The sequence below is a fragment of the Amblyomma mixtum genome, chromosome 1, assembly GCF_055824585.1.
Source record: "Amblyomma mixtum isolate Tamu chromosome 1, ASM5582458v1, whole genome shotgun sequence".
In the NCBI taxonomy this organism is placed as follows: domain Eukaryota; kingdom Metazoa; phylum Arthropoda; class Arachnida; order Ixodida; family Ixodidae; genus Amblyomma; species Amblyomma mixtum.
The window spans coordinates 22,807,994-22,825,006 of NC_143012.1; positions in this window are offsets into that span (position 1 = coordinate 22,807,994).

Genomic DNA, 17,013 nt, shown 5'->3' on the forward strand with positions numbered 1-17,013 from the left:
TCCATTTTATGGGAAGTTACAGCGTATCAAGTAGCGTGTTTAGGCTTCCGGTTGACAGTGACTTCATATTGTCACCGTGACCCCAAACATGGCTACTTGATGCGCCCCATCATCGTCCCACAAGAGGGCCTCGGTGTGATCGTGTTCAAGTTGTCTGCGTTGAATTGTTCCATGATTCCATTACCTGGGAAGTTCCAGCGTATCAAGTATCGTGTTTAGGGTTCCGGTTGACAGTGACTTAATATTGTCACTCGGACCCCAAACATGACTTCTTGACACGCCCCATCATCGTCCCACAGCAGGGCCTCGGTGCGATTCTGTTCAAGTTGCCTGCGTTCAATTGCTCCATGATTCCATTACCTGGGAAGCTACAGTGTATCAAGTATCGTGTTTAGGGTTCCGGTTGACACTGACTTCATATTGTCACCGGTGCCCCAAGCATGGCTACTTGATGCGCCCCATCATCGTCCCACAACAGGGCTTCGGTGTGATCGTGTTCAAGTTGCCTGCTTTTCAGCGCGTTTTACGAGAATCGGAATTAGAGGTTAGTGAATTCCGTTCTGTAGTGACTTTCAATTGCACTGTCATTCAATTTATGGGAAGTTACAGCGTATCAAGTATCGTGTTTAGGGTTCCGGTTGACAGTGACTTCATATTGTCACCGGTGCCCCAAGCATGGCTACTTGATACGCCCCATCATCGTCCCACAACAGGGCCTCGTTGCGATTGTGTTCGAGTTGCCTGCATTGAATGGTTCCATGATTCCATTTTATGAGAAGTTACAGCGTATCAAGTATCGCGTTTAGGCTTCCGGTTGGCAGTGACTTCATATTGTCACCGGTGCCCCAAGCATGTCTACTTGATACGCCCCATCATCGTCCCACAACAGGGCCTCGGTGAATTCCATGATTCCATTACCTGGGAAGTTCCAGCGTATCAAGTAGCGTGTTTAGGGTTCCAGTTGACAGTGACTTCATATTGTCACCGGTGCCCCAAGCATGGCTACTTGATACGCCCCATCATCGTCCCACAGCAGGGCCTCGGTGCGATTGTGTTCAAGTTGCCTGCATTCAATTGCTCCATGATTCCATTACCTGGGAAGCTACAGTGTATCAAATATCGTGTTTAGGGTTCCGGTTGACAGTGACTTCATATTGTCACCGGTGCCCCAAGCATGGCTACTTGATGCGCCCCATCATCGTCCCACAACAGGGCCTCGTTGCGATCGTGTTCAAGTTGTCTGCGTTGACTTCCAAGATTCCATTACCTGGGAAGTTCCAGCGTAACAAGTAGCGTGTTTAGGCTTCCGGTTGACAGTGACTTCATATTGTCACCGGGACCCCAAACATGTCTTCTTGACACCCCCCATCATCGTCCCACAGCAGGGCCTCGGTGTGATCGTGTTCAAGTTGCCTGGTTTTCAGCGCGTTTCACGAGAATCGGAATTAGAGGTTAGTGAATTCCGTTCTGTAGTGACTTTCAATTGCACTGTCATTCCATTTTATGGGAAGTTACAGCGCATCAAGTATCGTGTTTAGGGTTCCGGTTGACAGTGACTTCATATTGTCACCGGTGCCCCAAGCATGGCTACTTGATACGCCCCATCATCGTCCCACAACAGGGCCTCGGTGAATTCCATGATTCCATTACCTGGGAAGTTCCAGTGTATCAAGTAGCGTGTTTAGGGTTCCGGTTGCAGTGACTTCATGTTGTCACCGGAGCCCCAAGCATGGCTACTTGATACGCCCCATCATCGTCCCACAACAGGGCCTCGGTGTGATCGTGTTCAAGTTGCCTGGTTTTCAGCGCGTTTCACGAGAATCGGAATTAGAGGTTAGTGAATTCCGTTCTGTAGTGACTTTCAATTGCACTGTCATTCCATTTTATGGGAAGTTACAGCGCATCAAGTATCGTGTTTAGGGTTCCGGTTGACAGTGACTTCATATTGTCACCGGTGCCCCAAGCATGGCTACTTGATACGCCCCATCATCGTCCCACAACAGGGCCTCGGTGAATTCCATGATTCCATTACCTGGGAAGTTCCAGCGTATCAAGTAGCGTGTTTAGGGTTCCGGTTGCCAGAGACTTCATGTTGTCACCGGAGCCCCAAGCATGGCTACTTGATACGCCCCATCATCGTCCCACAACAGGGCCTCGGTGTGATCGTGTTCAAGTTGCCTGCGTTGAATTGTTCCATGATTCCACTACCTGGGAAGTTCCAGCGTATCACCCAGCGTGTTTAGGCTTCCGGCTGAGAGTGACTTCATATTGTCACCCGGACCCCAAACATGTCTACTTGACACGCCCCATCATCGTCCCACAACAGGGCCTCGGTGTGATCCTGTTCAAGTTGCCTGCGTTGAATTGCTCCATGATTCCATTACCTAGGAGGTTCCAGCATATCAAGTATCGTGTTTAGGGTTCCGGTTAACAGTGACTTCATATTGTCACCGGTGCCCCAAGCATGGCTACTTGATACGCCCCATCATCGTCCCACAACAGGACCTCGGTGAATTCCATGATTCCATTACCTGGGAAGTTCCAGCGTATCAAGTAGCGTGTTTAGGGTTCCGGTTGCCAGTGACTTCATGTTGTCACCGGGGCCCCAAGCATGGCTACTTGACACGCCCCATCATCGTCCCACAACAGGGCCTCGGTGTGATCGTGTTCAAGTTGCCTGGTTTTCAGCGCGTTTCACGAGAATCGGAATTAGAGGTTAGTGAATTCCGTTCTGTAGTGACTTTCAATTGCACTGTCATTCCATTTTATGGGAAGTTACAGCGTATCAAGTATCTTGTTTAGTGTTCCGGTTGACAGTGACTTCATATTCTCACCGGGACCCCGTCTACTTGACACGCCCCATCATCGTCCCACAACAGGGCCTCGGTGTGATCGTGTTCAAGTTGCCTGGTTTTCAGCGCGTTTCACGAGAATCGGAATTAGAGGTTAGTGAATTCCGTTCTGTAGTGACTTTCAATTGCACTGTCATTCCATTTTATGGGAAGTTACAGCGCATCAAGTATCGTGTTTAGGGTTCCGGTTGACAGTGACTTCATATTGTCACCGGTGCCCCAAGCATGGCTACTTGATACGCCCCATCATCGTCCCACAACAGGGCCTCGGTGAATTCCATGATTCCATTACCTGGGAAGTTCCAGCGTATCAAGTAGCGTGTTTAGGGTTCCGGTTGCCAGTGACTTCATGTTGTCACCGGAGCCCCAAGCATGGCTACTTGATACGCCACATCATCGTCCCACAACAGGGCCTCGTTGCGATTGTGTTCGAGTTGCCTGCGTTGAATTGCTCCATGATTCCATTACCTGGGAAGTTCCAGCGTATCAAGTAGCGTGTTTAGGGTTCCGGTTGCCAGTGACTTCATGTTGTCACCGGGGCCCCAAGCATGGCTACTTGATACGCCCCATCATCGTCCCACAACAGGTCATCGGTGTGATCGTGTTCAAGTTGCCTGGTTTTCAGCGCGTTTCACTGGAATCGGAATTAGAGGTTAGTGAATTCCGTTCTGTAGTGACTTTCAATTGCACTGTCATTCCATTTTATGGGAAGTTACAGCGTATCAAGTATCGTGTTTAGGGTTCCGGTTGACAGTGACTTCATATTGTCACCAGTGCCCCAAGCATGGCTACTTGATACGCCCCATCATCGTCCCACAACAGGGCCTCGGTGTGATCGTGTTCAAGTTGCCTGGTTTTCAGCGCGTTTCACGAGAATCGGAATTAGAGGTTAGTGAATTCCGTTCTCTAGTGACTTTCAATTGCACTGTCATTCCATTTTATGGGAAGTTACAGCGCATCAAGTATCGTGTTTAGGGTTCCGGTTGACAGTGACTTCATATTGTCACCGGTGCCCCAAGCATGGCTACTTGATACGCCCCATCATCGTCCCACAACAGGGCCTCGGTGAATTCCATGATTCCATTACCTGGTAAGTTCCAGTGTATCAAGTAGCGTGTTTAGGGTTCCGGTTGCAGTGACTTCATGTTGTCACCGGAGCCCCAAGCATGGCTACTTGATACGCCCCATCATCGTCCCACAACAGGGCCTCGGTGTGATCGTGTTCAAGTTGCCTGGTTTTCAGCGCGTTTCACGAGAATCGGAATTAGAGGTTAGTGAATTCCGTTCTGTAGTGACTTTCAATTGCACTGTCATTCCATTTTATGGGAAGTTACAGCGCATCAAGTATCGTGTTTAGGTTTCAGGTTGCCAGTGACTTCATGTTGTCACCGGGGCCCCAAGCCTGGCTACTTGATACGCCCCATCATCGTCCCACAACAGGACCTCGGTGAATTCCATGATTCCATTACCTGGGAAGTTCCAGCGTATCAAGTAGCGTGTTTAGGGTTCCGGTTGCCAGTGACTTCATGTTGTCACCGGGGCCCCAAGCATGACTACTTGACACGCCCCATCATCGTCCCACAACAGGGCCTCGGTGTGATCGTGTTCAAGTTGCCTGGTTTTCAGCGCGTTTCACGAGAATCGGAATTAGAGGTTAGTGAATTCCGTTCTGTAGTGACTTTCAATTGCACTGTCATTCCATTTTATGGGAAGTTACAGCGCATCAAGTATCGTGTTTAGGGTTCCGGTTGCCAGTGACTTCATGTTGTCACCGGAGCCCCAAGCATGGCTACTTGATACGCCCCATCATCGTCCCACAACAGGGCCTCGGTGTGATCGTGTTCAAGTTGCCTGCGTTGAATTGTTCCATGATTCCATTACCTGGGAAGTTCCAGCGTATCAACCAGCGTGTTTAAGCTTCCGGCTGAGAGTGACTTCATATTGTCACCCGGACCCCAAACATGTCTACTTGACACGCCCCATCATCGTCCCACAACAGGGCCTCGGTGTGATCCTGTTCAAGTTGCCTGCGTTGAATTGCTCCATGATTCCATTACCTAGGAGGTTCCAGCATATCAAGTATCGTGTTTAGGGTTCCGGTTAACAGTGACTTCATATTGTCACCGGTGCCCCAAGCATGACTACTTGATGCGCCACATCATCGTCCCACAACAGGGCCTCGTTGCGATTGTGTTCGAGTTGCCTGCGTTGAATTGCTCCATGATTCCATTACCCGGGAAGTTCCAGCGTATCAAGTAGCGTGTTTAGGGTTCCGGTTGCCAGTGACTTCATGTTGTCACCGGGGCCCCAAGCATGGCTACTTGATACGCCCCATCATCGTCCCACAACAGGACCTCGGTGAATTCCATGATTCCATTACCTGGGAAGTTCAGCGTATCAAGTAGCGTGTTTAGGGTTCCGGTTGCCAGTGACTTCATGTTGTCACCGGGGCCCCAAGCATGGCTACTTGACACGCCCCATCATCGTCCCACAACAGGGCCTCGGTGTGATCGTGTTCAAGTTGCCTGGTTTTCAGCGCGTTTCACGAGAATCGGAATTAGAGGTTAGTGAATTCCGTTCTGTAGTGACTTTCAATTGCACTGTCATTCCATTTTATGGGAAGTTACAGCGTATCAAGTATCGTGTTTAGGGTTCCGGTTGACAGTGACTTCATATTCTCACCGGGACCCCGTCTACTTGACACGCCCCATCATCGTCCCACAACAGGGCCTCGGTGTGATCGTGTTCAAGTTGCCTGGTTTTCAGCGCGTTTCACGAGAATCGGAATTTGAGGTTAGTGAATTCCGTTCTGTAGTGACTTTCAATTGCACTGTCATTCCATTTTATGGGAAGTTACAGCGCATCAAGTATCGTGTTTAGGGTTCCGGTTGACAGTGACTTCATATTGTCACCGGTGCCCCAAGCATGGCTGCTTGATACGCCCCATCATCGTCCCACAACAGGGCCTCGGTGAATTCCATGATTCCATTACCTGGGAAGTTCCAGCGTATCAAGTAGCGTGTTTAGGGTTCCGGTTGCCAGAGACTTCATGTTGTCACCGGAGCCCCAAGCATGGCTACTTGATACGCCCCATCATCGTCCCACAACAGGTCCTCGGTGTGATCGTGTTCAAGTTGCCTGCATTGAATTGTTCCATGATTCCATTACCTGGAAAGTTCCAGCGTATCAACCAGCGTGTTTAGGCTTCCGGCTGAGAGTGACTTCATATTGTCACCCGGACCCCAAACATGTCTACTTGACACGCCCCATCATCGTCCCACAACAGGGCCTCGGTGTGATCCTGTTCAAGTTGCCTGCGTTGAATTGCTCCATGATTCCATTACCTAGGAGGTTCCAGCATATCAAGTATCGTGTTTAGGGTTCCGGTTAACAGTGACTTCATATTGTCACCGGTGCCCCAAGCATGGCTACTTGATACGCCCCATCATCGTCCCACAACAGGACCTCGGTGAATTCCATGATTCCATTACCGGGGAAGTTCCAGCGTATCAAGTAGCGTGTTTAGGGTTCCGGTTGCCAGTGACTTCATGTTGTCACCGGGGCCCCAAGCATGGCTACTTGACACGCCCCATCATCGTCCCACAACAGGGCCTCGGTGTGATCGTGTTCAAGTTGCCTGGTTTTCAGCGCGTTTCACGAGAATCGGAATTAGAGGTTAGTGAATTCCGTTCTGTAGTGACTTTCAATTGCACTGTCATTCCATTTTATGGGAAGTTACAGCGTATCAAGTATCTTGTTTAGTGTTCCGGTTGACAGTGACTTCATATTCTCACCGGGACCCCGTCTACTTGACACGCCCCATCATCGTCCCACAACAGGGCCTCGGTGTGATCGTGTTCAAGTTGCCTGGTTTTCAGCGCGTTTCACGAGAATCGGAATTAGAGGTTAGTGAATTCCGTTCTGTAGTGACTTTCAATTGCACTGTCATTCCATTTTATGGGAAGTTACAGCGCATCAAGTATCGCGTTTAGGGTTCCGGTTGACAGTGACTTCATATTGTCACCGGTGCCCCAAGCATGGCTACTTGATACGCCCCATCATCGTCCCACAACAGGGCCTCGGTGAATTCCATGATTCCATTACCTGGGAAGTTCCAGCGTATCAAGTAGCGTGTTTAGGGTTCCGGTTGCCAGTGACTTCATGTTGTCACCGGAGCCCCAAGCATGGCTACTTGACACGCCCCATCATCGTCCCACAACAGGGCCTCGGTGTGATCCTGTTCAAGTTGCCTGCGTTGAATTGCTCCATGATTCCATTACCTAGGAGGTTCCAGCATATGAAGTATCGTGTTTAGGGTTCCGGTTAACAGTGACTTCATATTGTCACCGGTGCCCCAAGCATGGCTACTTGATACGCCACATCATCGTCCCACAACAGGGCCTCGTTGCGATTGTGTTCGAGTTGCCTGCGTTGAATTGCTCCATGATTCCATTACCTGGGAAGTTCCAGCGTATCAAGTAGCGTGTTTAGGGTTCCGGTTGCCAGTGACTTCATGTTGTCACCGGGGCCCCAAGCATGGCTACTTGATACGCCCCATCATCGTCCCACAACAGGACCTCGGTGAATTCCATGATTCCATTACCTGGGAAGTTCCAGCGTATCAAGTAGCGTGTTTAGGGTTCCGGTTGCCAGTGACTTCATGTTGTCACCGGGGCCCCAAGCATGGCTACTTGACACGCCCCATCATCGTCCCACAACAGGGCCTCGGCGTGATCGTGTTCAAGTTGCCTGCGTTGAATTGTTCCATGATTCCATTACCTGGGAAGTTCCAGCGTATCAAGTAGCGTGTTTAGGCTTCCGGTTGACAGTGACTTCATATTGTCACCGGGACCCCAAACATGTCTACTTGGCACGCCCCATCATCGTCCCACAACAGGGCCTCGGTGTGATCGTGTTCAAGTTGCCTGCTTTTCAGCGCGTTTCACGAGAATCGGAATTAGAGATTAGTGAATTGCGTTCTGTAGTGACTTTCAATTGCACTGCCTTTCCATTTTATGGGAAGTTACAGCGTATCAAGTAGCGTGTTTAGGCTTCCGGTTGACAGTGACTTCATATTGTCACCGTGACCCCAAACATGGCTACTTGATGCGCCCCATCATCGTCCCACAAGAGGGCCTCGGTGTGATCGTGTTCAAGTTGTCTGCGTTGAATTGTTCCATGATTCCATTACCTGGGAAGTTCCAGCGTATCAAGTATCGTGTTTAGGGTTCCGGTTGACAGTGACTTAATATTGTCACTCGGACCCCAAACATGACTTCTTGACACGCCCCATCATCGTCCCACAGCAGGGCCTCGGTGCGATTCTGTTCAAGTTGCCTGCGTTCAATTGCTCCATGATTCCATTACCTGGGAAGCTACAGTGTATCAAGTATCGTGTTTAGGGTTCCGGTTGACACTGACTTCATATTGTCACCGGTGCCCCAAGCATGGCTACTTGATGCGCCCCATCATCATCCCACAACAGGGCTTCGGTGTGATCGTGTTCAAGTTGCCTGCTTTTCAGCGCGTTTTACGAGAATCGGAATTAGAGGTTAGTGAATTCCGTTCTGTAGTGACTTTCAATTGCACTGTCATTCAATTTATGGGAAGTTACAGCGTATCAAGTATCGTGTTTAGGGTTCCGGTTGACAGTGACTTCATATTGTCACCGGTGCCCCAAGCATGGCTACTTGATACGCCCCATCATCGTCCCACAACAGGGCCTCGTTGCGATTGTGTTCGAGTTGCCTGCATTGAATGGTTCCATGATTCCATTTTATGAGAAGTTACAGCGTATCAAGTATCGCGTTTAGGCTTCCGGTTGGCAGTGACTTCATATTGTCACCGGTGCCCCAAGCATGTCTACTTGATACGCCCCATCATCGTCCCACAACAGGGCCTCGGTGAATTCCATGATTCCATTACCTGGGAAGTTCCAGCGTATCAAGTAGCGTGTTTAGGGTTCCAGTTGACAGTGACTTCATATTGTCACCGGTGCCCCAAGCATGGCTACTTGATACGCCCCATCATCGTCCCACAGCAGGGCCTCGGTGCGATTGTGTTCAAGTTGCCTGCATTCAATTGCTCCATGATTCCATTACCTGGGAAGCTACAGTGTATCAAATATCGTGTTTAGGGTTCCGGTTGACAGTGACTTCATATTGTCACCGGTGCCCCAAGCATGGCTACTTGATGCGCCCCATCATCGTCCCACAACAGGGCCTCGTTGCGATCGTGTTCAAGTTGTCTGCGTTGACTTCCAAGATTCCATTACCTGGGAAGTTCCAGCGTAACAAGTAGTGTGTTTAGGCTTCCGGTTGACAGTGACTTCATATTGTCACCGGGACCCCAAACATGTCTTCTTGACACCCCCCATCATCGTCCCACAGCAGGGCCTCGGTGTGATCGTGTTCAAGTTGCCTGGTTTTCAGCGCGTTTCACGAGAATCGGAATTAGAGGTTAGTGAATTCCGTTCTGTAGTGACTTTCAATTGCACTGTCATTCCATTTTATGGGAAGTTACAGCGCATCAAGTATCGTGTTTAGGGTTCCGGTTGACAGTGACTTCATATTGTCACCGGTGCCCCAAGCATGGCTACTTGATACGCCCCATCATCGTCCCACAACAGGGCCTCGGTGAATTCCATGATTCCATTACCTGGGAAGTTCCAGTGTATCAAGTAGCGTGTTTAGGGTTCCGGTTGCAGTGACTTCATGTTGTCACCGGAGCCCCAAGCATGGCTACTTGATACGCCCCATCATCGTCCCACAACAGGGCCTCGGTGTGATCGCGTTCAAGTTGCCTGGTTTTCAGCGCGTTTCACGAGAATCGGAATTAGAGGTTAGTGAATTCCGTTCTGTAGTGACTTTCAATTGCACTGTCATTCCATTTTATGGGAAGTTACAGCGCATCAAGTATCGTGTTTAGGGTTCCGGTTGACAGTGACTTCATATTGTCACCGGTGCCCCAAGCATGGCTACTTGATACGCCCCATCATCGTCCCACAACAGGGCCTCGGTGAATTCCATGATTCCATTACCTGGGAAGTTCCAGCGTATCAAGTAGCGTGTTTAGGGTTCCGGTTGCCAGAGACTTCATGTTGTCACCGGAGCCCCAAGCATGGCTACTTGATACGCCCCATCATCGTCCCACAACAGGGCCTCGGTGTGATCGTGTTCAAGTTGCCTGCGTTGAATTGTTCCATGATTCCACTACCTGGGAAGTTCCAGCGTATCACCCAGCGTGTTTAGGCTTCCGGCTGAGAGTGACTTCATATTGTCACCCGGACCCCAAACATGTCTACTTGACACGCCCCATCATCGTCCCACAACAGGGCCTCGGTGTGATCCTGTTCAAGTTGCCTGCGTTGAATTGCTCCATGATTCCATTACCTAGGAGGTTCCAGCATATCAAGTATCGTGTTTAGGGTTCCGGTTAACAGTGACTTCATATTGTCACCGGTGCCCCAAGCATGGCTACTTGATATGCCCCATCATCGTCCCACAACAGGACCTCGGTGAATTCCATGATTCCATTACCTGGGAAGTTCCAGCGTATCAAGTAGCGTGTTTAGGGTTCCGGTTGCCAGTGACTTCATGTTGTCACCGGGGCCCCAAGCATGGCTACTTGACACGCCCCATCATCGTCCCACAACAGGGCCTCGGTGTGATCGTGTTCAAGTTGCCTGGTTTTCAGCGCGTTTCACGAGAATCGGAATTAGAGGTTAGTGAATTCCGTTCTGTAGTGACTTTCAATTGCACTGTCATTCCATTTTATGGGAAGTTACAGCGTATCAAGTATCTTGTTTAGTGTTCCGGTTGACAGTGACTTCATATTCTCACCGGGACCCCGTCTACTTGACACGCCCCATCATCGTCCCACAACAGGGCCTCGGTGTGATCGTGTTCAAGTTGCCTGGTTTTCAGCGCGTTTCACGAGAATCGGAATTAGAGGTTAGTGAATTCCGTTCTGTAGTGACTTTCAATTGCACTGTCATTCCATTTTATGGGAAGTTACAGCGCATCAAGTATCGTGTTTAGGGTTCCGGTTGACAGTGACTTCATATTGTCACCGGTGCCCCAAGCATGGCTACTTGATACGCCCCATCATCGTCCCACAACAGGGCCTCGGTGAATTCCATGATTCCATTACCTGGGAAGTTCCAGCGTATCAAGTAGCGTGTTTAGGGTTCCGGTTGCCAGTGACTTCATGTTGTCACCGGAGCCCCAAGCATGGCTACTTGATACGCCACATCATCGTCCCACAACAGGGCCTCGTTGCGATTGTGTTCGAGTTGCCTGCGTTGAATTGCTCCATGATTCCATTACCTGGGAAGTTCCAGCGTATCAAGTAGCGTGTTTAGGGTTCCGGTTGCCAGTGACTTCATGTTGTCACCGGGGCCCCAAGCATGGCTACTTGATACGCCCCATCATCGTCCCACAACAGGTCATCGGTGTGATCGTGTTCAAGTTGCCTGGTTTTCAGCGCGTTTCACTGGAATCGGAATTAGAGGTTAGTGAATTCCGTTCTGTAGTGACTTTCAATTGCACTGTCATTCCATTTTATGGGAAGTTACAGCGTATCAAGTATCGTGTTTAGGGTTCCGGTTGACAGTGACTTCATATTGTCACCAGTGCCCCAAGCATGGCTACTTGATACGCCCCATCATCGTCCCACAACAGGGCCTCGGTGTGATCGTGTTCAAGTTGCCTGGTTTTCAGCGCGTTTCACGAGAATCGGAATTAGAGGTTAGTGAATTCCGTTCTCTAGTGACTTTCAATTGCACTGTCATTCCATTTTATGGGAAGTTACAGCGCATCAAGTATCGTGTTTAGGGTTCCGGTTGACAGTGACTTCATATTGTCACCGGTGCCCCAAGCATGGCTACTTGATACGCCCCATCATCGTCCCACAACAGGGCCTCGGTGAATTCCATGATTCCATTACCTGGTAAGTTCCAGTGTATCAAGTAGCGTGTTTAGGGTTCCGGTTGCAGTGACTTCATGTTGTCACCGGAGCCCCAAGCATGGCTACTTGATACGCCCCATCATCGTCCCACAACAGGGCCTCGGTGTGATCGTGTTCAAGTTGCCTGGTTTTCAGCGCGTTTCACGAGAATCGGAATTAGAGGTTAGTGAATTCCGTTCTGTAGTGACTTTCAATTGCACTGTCATTCCATTTTATGGGAAGTTACAGCGCATCAAGTATCGTGTTTAGGTTTCAGGTTGCCAGTGACTTCATGTTGTCACCGGGGCCCCAAGCCTGGCTACTTGATACACCCCATCATCGTCCCACAACAGGACCTCGGTGAATTCCATGATTCCATTACCTGGGAAGTTCCAGCGTATCAAGTAGCGTGTTTAGGGTTCCGGTTGCCAGTGACTTCATGTTGTCACCGGGGCCCCAAGCATGACTACTTGACACGCCCCATCATCGTCCCACAACAGGGCCTCGGTGTGATCGTGTTCAAGTTGCCTGGTTTTCAGCGCGTTTCACGAGAATCGGAATTAGAGGTTAGTGAATTCCGTTCTGTAGTGACTTTCAATTGCACTGTCATTCCATTTTATGGGAAGTTACAGCGCATCAAGTATCGTGTTTAGGGTTCCGGTTGCCAGTGACTTCATGTTGTCACCGGAGCCCCAAGCATGGCTACTTGATACGCCCCATCATCGTCCCACAACAGGGCCTCGGTGTGATCGTGTTCAAGTTGCCTGCGTTGAATTGTTCCATGATTCCATTACCTGGGAAGTTCCAGCGTATCAACCAGCGTGTTTAAGCTTCCGGCTGAGAGTGACTTCATATTGTCACCCGGACCCCAAACATGTCTACTTGACACGCCCCATCATCGTCCCACAACAGGGCCTCGGTGTGATCCTGTTCAAGTTGCCTGCGTTGAATTGCTCCATGATTCCATTACCTAGGAGGTTCCAGCATATCAAGTATCGTGTTTAGGGTTCCGGTTAACAGTGACTTCATATTGTCACCGGTGCCCCAAGCATGACTACTTGATGCGCCACATCATCGTCCCACAACAGGGCCTCGTTGCGATTGTGTTCGAGTTGCCTGCGTTGAATTGCTCCATGATTCCATTACCCGGGAAGTTCCAGCGTATCAAGTAGCGTGTTTAGGGTTCCGGTTGCCAGTGACTTCATGTTGTCACCGGGGCCCCAAGCATGGCTACTTGATACGCCCCATCATCGTCCCACAACAGGACCTCGGTGAATTCCATGATTCCATTACCTGGGAAGTTCAGCGTATCAAGTAGCGTGTTTAGGGTTCCGGTTGCCAGTGACTTCATGTTGTCACCGGGGCCCCAAGCATGGCTACTTGACACGCCCCATCATCGTCCCACAACAGGGCCTCGGTGTGATCGTGTTCAAGTTGCCTGGTTTTCAGCGCGTTTCACGAGAATCGGAATTAGAGGTTAGTGAATTCCGTTCTGTAGTGACTTTCAATTGCACTGTCATTCCATTTTATGGGAAGTTACAGCGTATCAAGTATCGTGTTTAGGGTTCCGGTTGACAGTGACTTCATATTCTCACCGGGACCCCGTCTACTTGACACGCCCCATCATCGTCCCACAACAGGGCCTCGGTGTGATCGTGTTCAAGTTGCCTGGTTTTCAGCGCGTTTCACGAGAATCGGAATTTGAGGTTAGTGAATTCCGTTCTGTAGTGACTTTCAATTGCACTGTCATTCCATTTTATGGGAAGTTACAGCGCATCAAGTATCGTGTTTAGGGTTCCGGTTGACAGTGACTTCATATTGTCACCGGTGCCCCAAGCATGGCTGCTTGATACGCCCCATCATCGTCCCACAACAGGGCCTCGGTGAATTCCATGATTCCATTACCTGGGAAGTTCCAGCGTATCAAGTAGCGTGTTTAGGGTTCCGGTTGCCAGAGACTTCATGTTGTCACCGGAGCCCCAAGCATGGCTACTTGATACGCCCCATCATCGTCCCACAACAGGTCCTCGGTGTGATCGTGTTCAAGTTGCCTGCATTGAATTGTTCCATGATTCCATTACCTGGAAAGTTCCAGCGTATCAACCAGCGTGTTTAGGCTTCCGGCTGAGAGTGACTTCATATTGTCACCCGGACCCCAAACATGTCTACTTGACACGCCCCATCATCGTCCCACAACAGGGCCTCGGTGTGATCCTGTTCAAGTTGCCTGCGTTGAATTGCTCCATGATTCCATTACCTAGGAGGTTCCAGCATATCAAGTATCGTGTTTAGGGTTCCGGTTAACAGTGACTTCATATTGTCACCGGTGCCCCAAGCATGGCTACTTGATACGCCCCATCATCGTCCCACAACAGGACCTCGGTGAATTCCATGATTCCATTACCGGGGAAGTTCCAGCGTATCAAGTAGCGTGTTTAGGGTTCCGGTTGCCAGTGACTTCATGTTGTCACCGGGGCCCCAAGCATGGCTACTTGACACGCCCCATCATCGTCCCACAACAGGGCCTCGGTGTGATCGTGTTCAAGTTGCCTGGTTTTCAGCGCGTTTCACGAGAATCGGAATTAGAGGTTAGTGAATTCCGTTCTGTAGTGACTTTCAATTGCACTGTCATTCCATTTTATGGGAAGTTACAGCGTATCAAGTATCTTGTTTAGTGTTCCGGTTGACAGTGACTTCATATTCTCACCGGGACCCCGTCTACTTGACACGCCCCATCATCGTCCCACAACAGGGCCTCGGTGTGATCGTGTTCAAGTTGCCTGGTTTTCAGCGCGTTTCACGAGAATCGGAATTAGAGGTTAGTGAATTCCGTTCTGTAGTGACTTTCAATTGCACTGTCATTCCATTTTATGGGAAGTTACAGCGCATCAAGTATCGCGTTTAGGGTTCCGGTTGACAGTGACTTCATATTGTCACCGGTGCCCCAAGCATGGCTACTTGATACGCCCCATCATCGTCCCACAACAGGGCCTCGGTGAATTCCATGATTCCATTACCTGGGAAGTTCCAGCGTATCAAGTAGCGTGTTTAGGGTTCCGGTTGCCAGTGACTTCATGTTGTCACCGGAGCCCCAAGCATGGCTACTTGACACGCCCCATCATCGTCCCACAACAGGGCCTCGGTGTGATCCTGTTCAAGTTGCCTGCGTTGAATTGCTCCATGATTCCATTACCTAGGAGGTTCCAGCATATGAAGTATCGTGTTTAGGGTTCCGGTTAACAGTGACTTCATATTGTCACCGGTGCCCCAAGCATGGCTACTTGATACGCCACATCATCGTCCCACAACAGGGCCTCGTTGCGATTGTGTTCGAGTTGCCTGCGTTGAATTGCTCCATGATTCCATTACCTGGGAAGTTCCAGCGTATCAAGTAGCGTGTTTAGGGTTCCGGTTGCCAGTGACTTCATGTTGTCACCGGGGCCCCAACCATGGCTACTTGATACGCCCCATCATCGTCCCACAACAGGACCTCGGTGAATTCCATGATTCCATTACCTGGGAAGTTCCAGCGTATCAAGTAGCGTGTTTAGGGTTCCGGTTGCCAGTGACTTCATGTTGTCACCGGGGCCCCAAGCATGGCTACTTGACACGCCCCATCATCGTCCCACAACAGGGCCTCGGTGTGATCGTGTTCAAGTTGCCTGGTTTTCAGCGCGTTTCACGAGAATCGGAATTAGAGGTTAGCGAATTCCGTTCTGTAGTGACTTTCAATTGCACTGTCATTCCATTTTATGGGAAGTTACAGCGTATCAAGTATCGTGTTTAGGGTTCCGGTTGACAGTGACTTCATATTCTCACCGGGACCCCGTCTACTTGACACGCCCCATCATCGTCCCACAACAGGGCCTCGGTGTGATCGTGTTCAAGTTGCCTGGTTTTCAGCGCGTTTCACAAGAATCGGAATTAGAGGTTAGTGAATTCCGTTCTGTAGTGACTTTCAATTGCACTGTCATTCCATTTTATGGGAAGTTACAACGCATCAAGTATCGCGTTTAGGGTTCCGGTTGACAGTGACTTCATATTGTCACCGGTGCCCCAAGCATGGCTACTTGATACGCCCCATCATCGTCCCACAACAGGGCCTCGGTGAATTCCATGATTCCATTACCTGGGAAGTTCCAGCGTATCAAGTAGCGTGTTTAGGGTTCCGGTTGACAGTGACTTCATATTGTCACCGGTGCCCCAAGCATGGCTACTTGATACGCCACATCATCGTCCCACAACAGGGCCTCGTTGCGATTGTGTTCGAGTTGCCTGCGTTGAATTGCTCCATGATTCCATTACCTGGGAAGTTCCAGCGTATCAAGTAGCGTGTTTAGGGTTCCGGTTGCCAGTGACTTCATGTTGTCACCGGGGCCCCAAGCATGGCTACTTGATACGCCCCATCATCGTCCCACAACAGGTCATCGGTGTGATCGTGTTCAAGTTGCCTGGTTTTCAGCGCGTTTCACTGGAATCGGAATTAGAGGTTAGTGAATTCCGTTCTGTAGTGACTTTCAATTGCACTGTCATTCCATTTTATGGGAAGTTACAGCGTATCAAGTATCGTGTTTAGGGTTCCGGTTGACAGTGACTTCATATTGTCACCAGTGCCCCAAGCATGGCTACTTGATACGCCCCATCATCGTCCCACAACAGGGCCTCGGTGTGATCGTGTTCAAGTTGCCTGGTTTTCAGCGCGTTTCACGAGAATCGGAATTAGAGGTTAGTGAATTCCGTTCTCTAGTGACTTTCAATTGCACTGTCATTCCATTTTATGGGAAGTTACAGCGCATCAAGTATCGTGTTTAGGGTTCCGGTTGACAGTGACTTCATATTGTCACCGGTGCCCCAAGCATGGCTACTTGATACGCCCCATCATCGTCCCACAACAGGACCTCGGTGAATTCCATGATTCCATTACCTGGGAAGTTCAGCGTATCAAGTAGCGTGTTTAGGGTTCCGGTTGCCAGTGACTTCATGTTGTCACCGGGGCCCCAAGCATGGCTACTTGACACGCCCCATCATCGTCCCACAACAGGGCCTCGGTGTGATCGTGTTCAAGTTGCCTGGTTTTCAGCGCGTTTCACGAGAATCGGAATTAGAGGTTAGTGAATTCCGTTCTGTAGTGACTTTCAATTGCACTGTCATTCCATTTTATGGGAAGTTACAGCGTATCAAGTATCGTGTTTAGGGTTCCGGTTGACAGTGACTT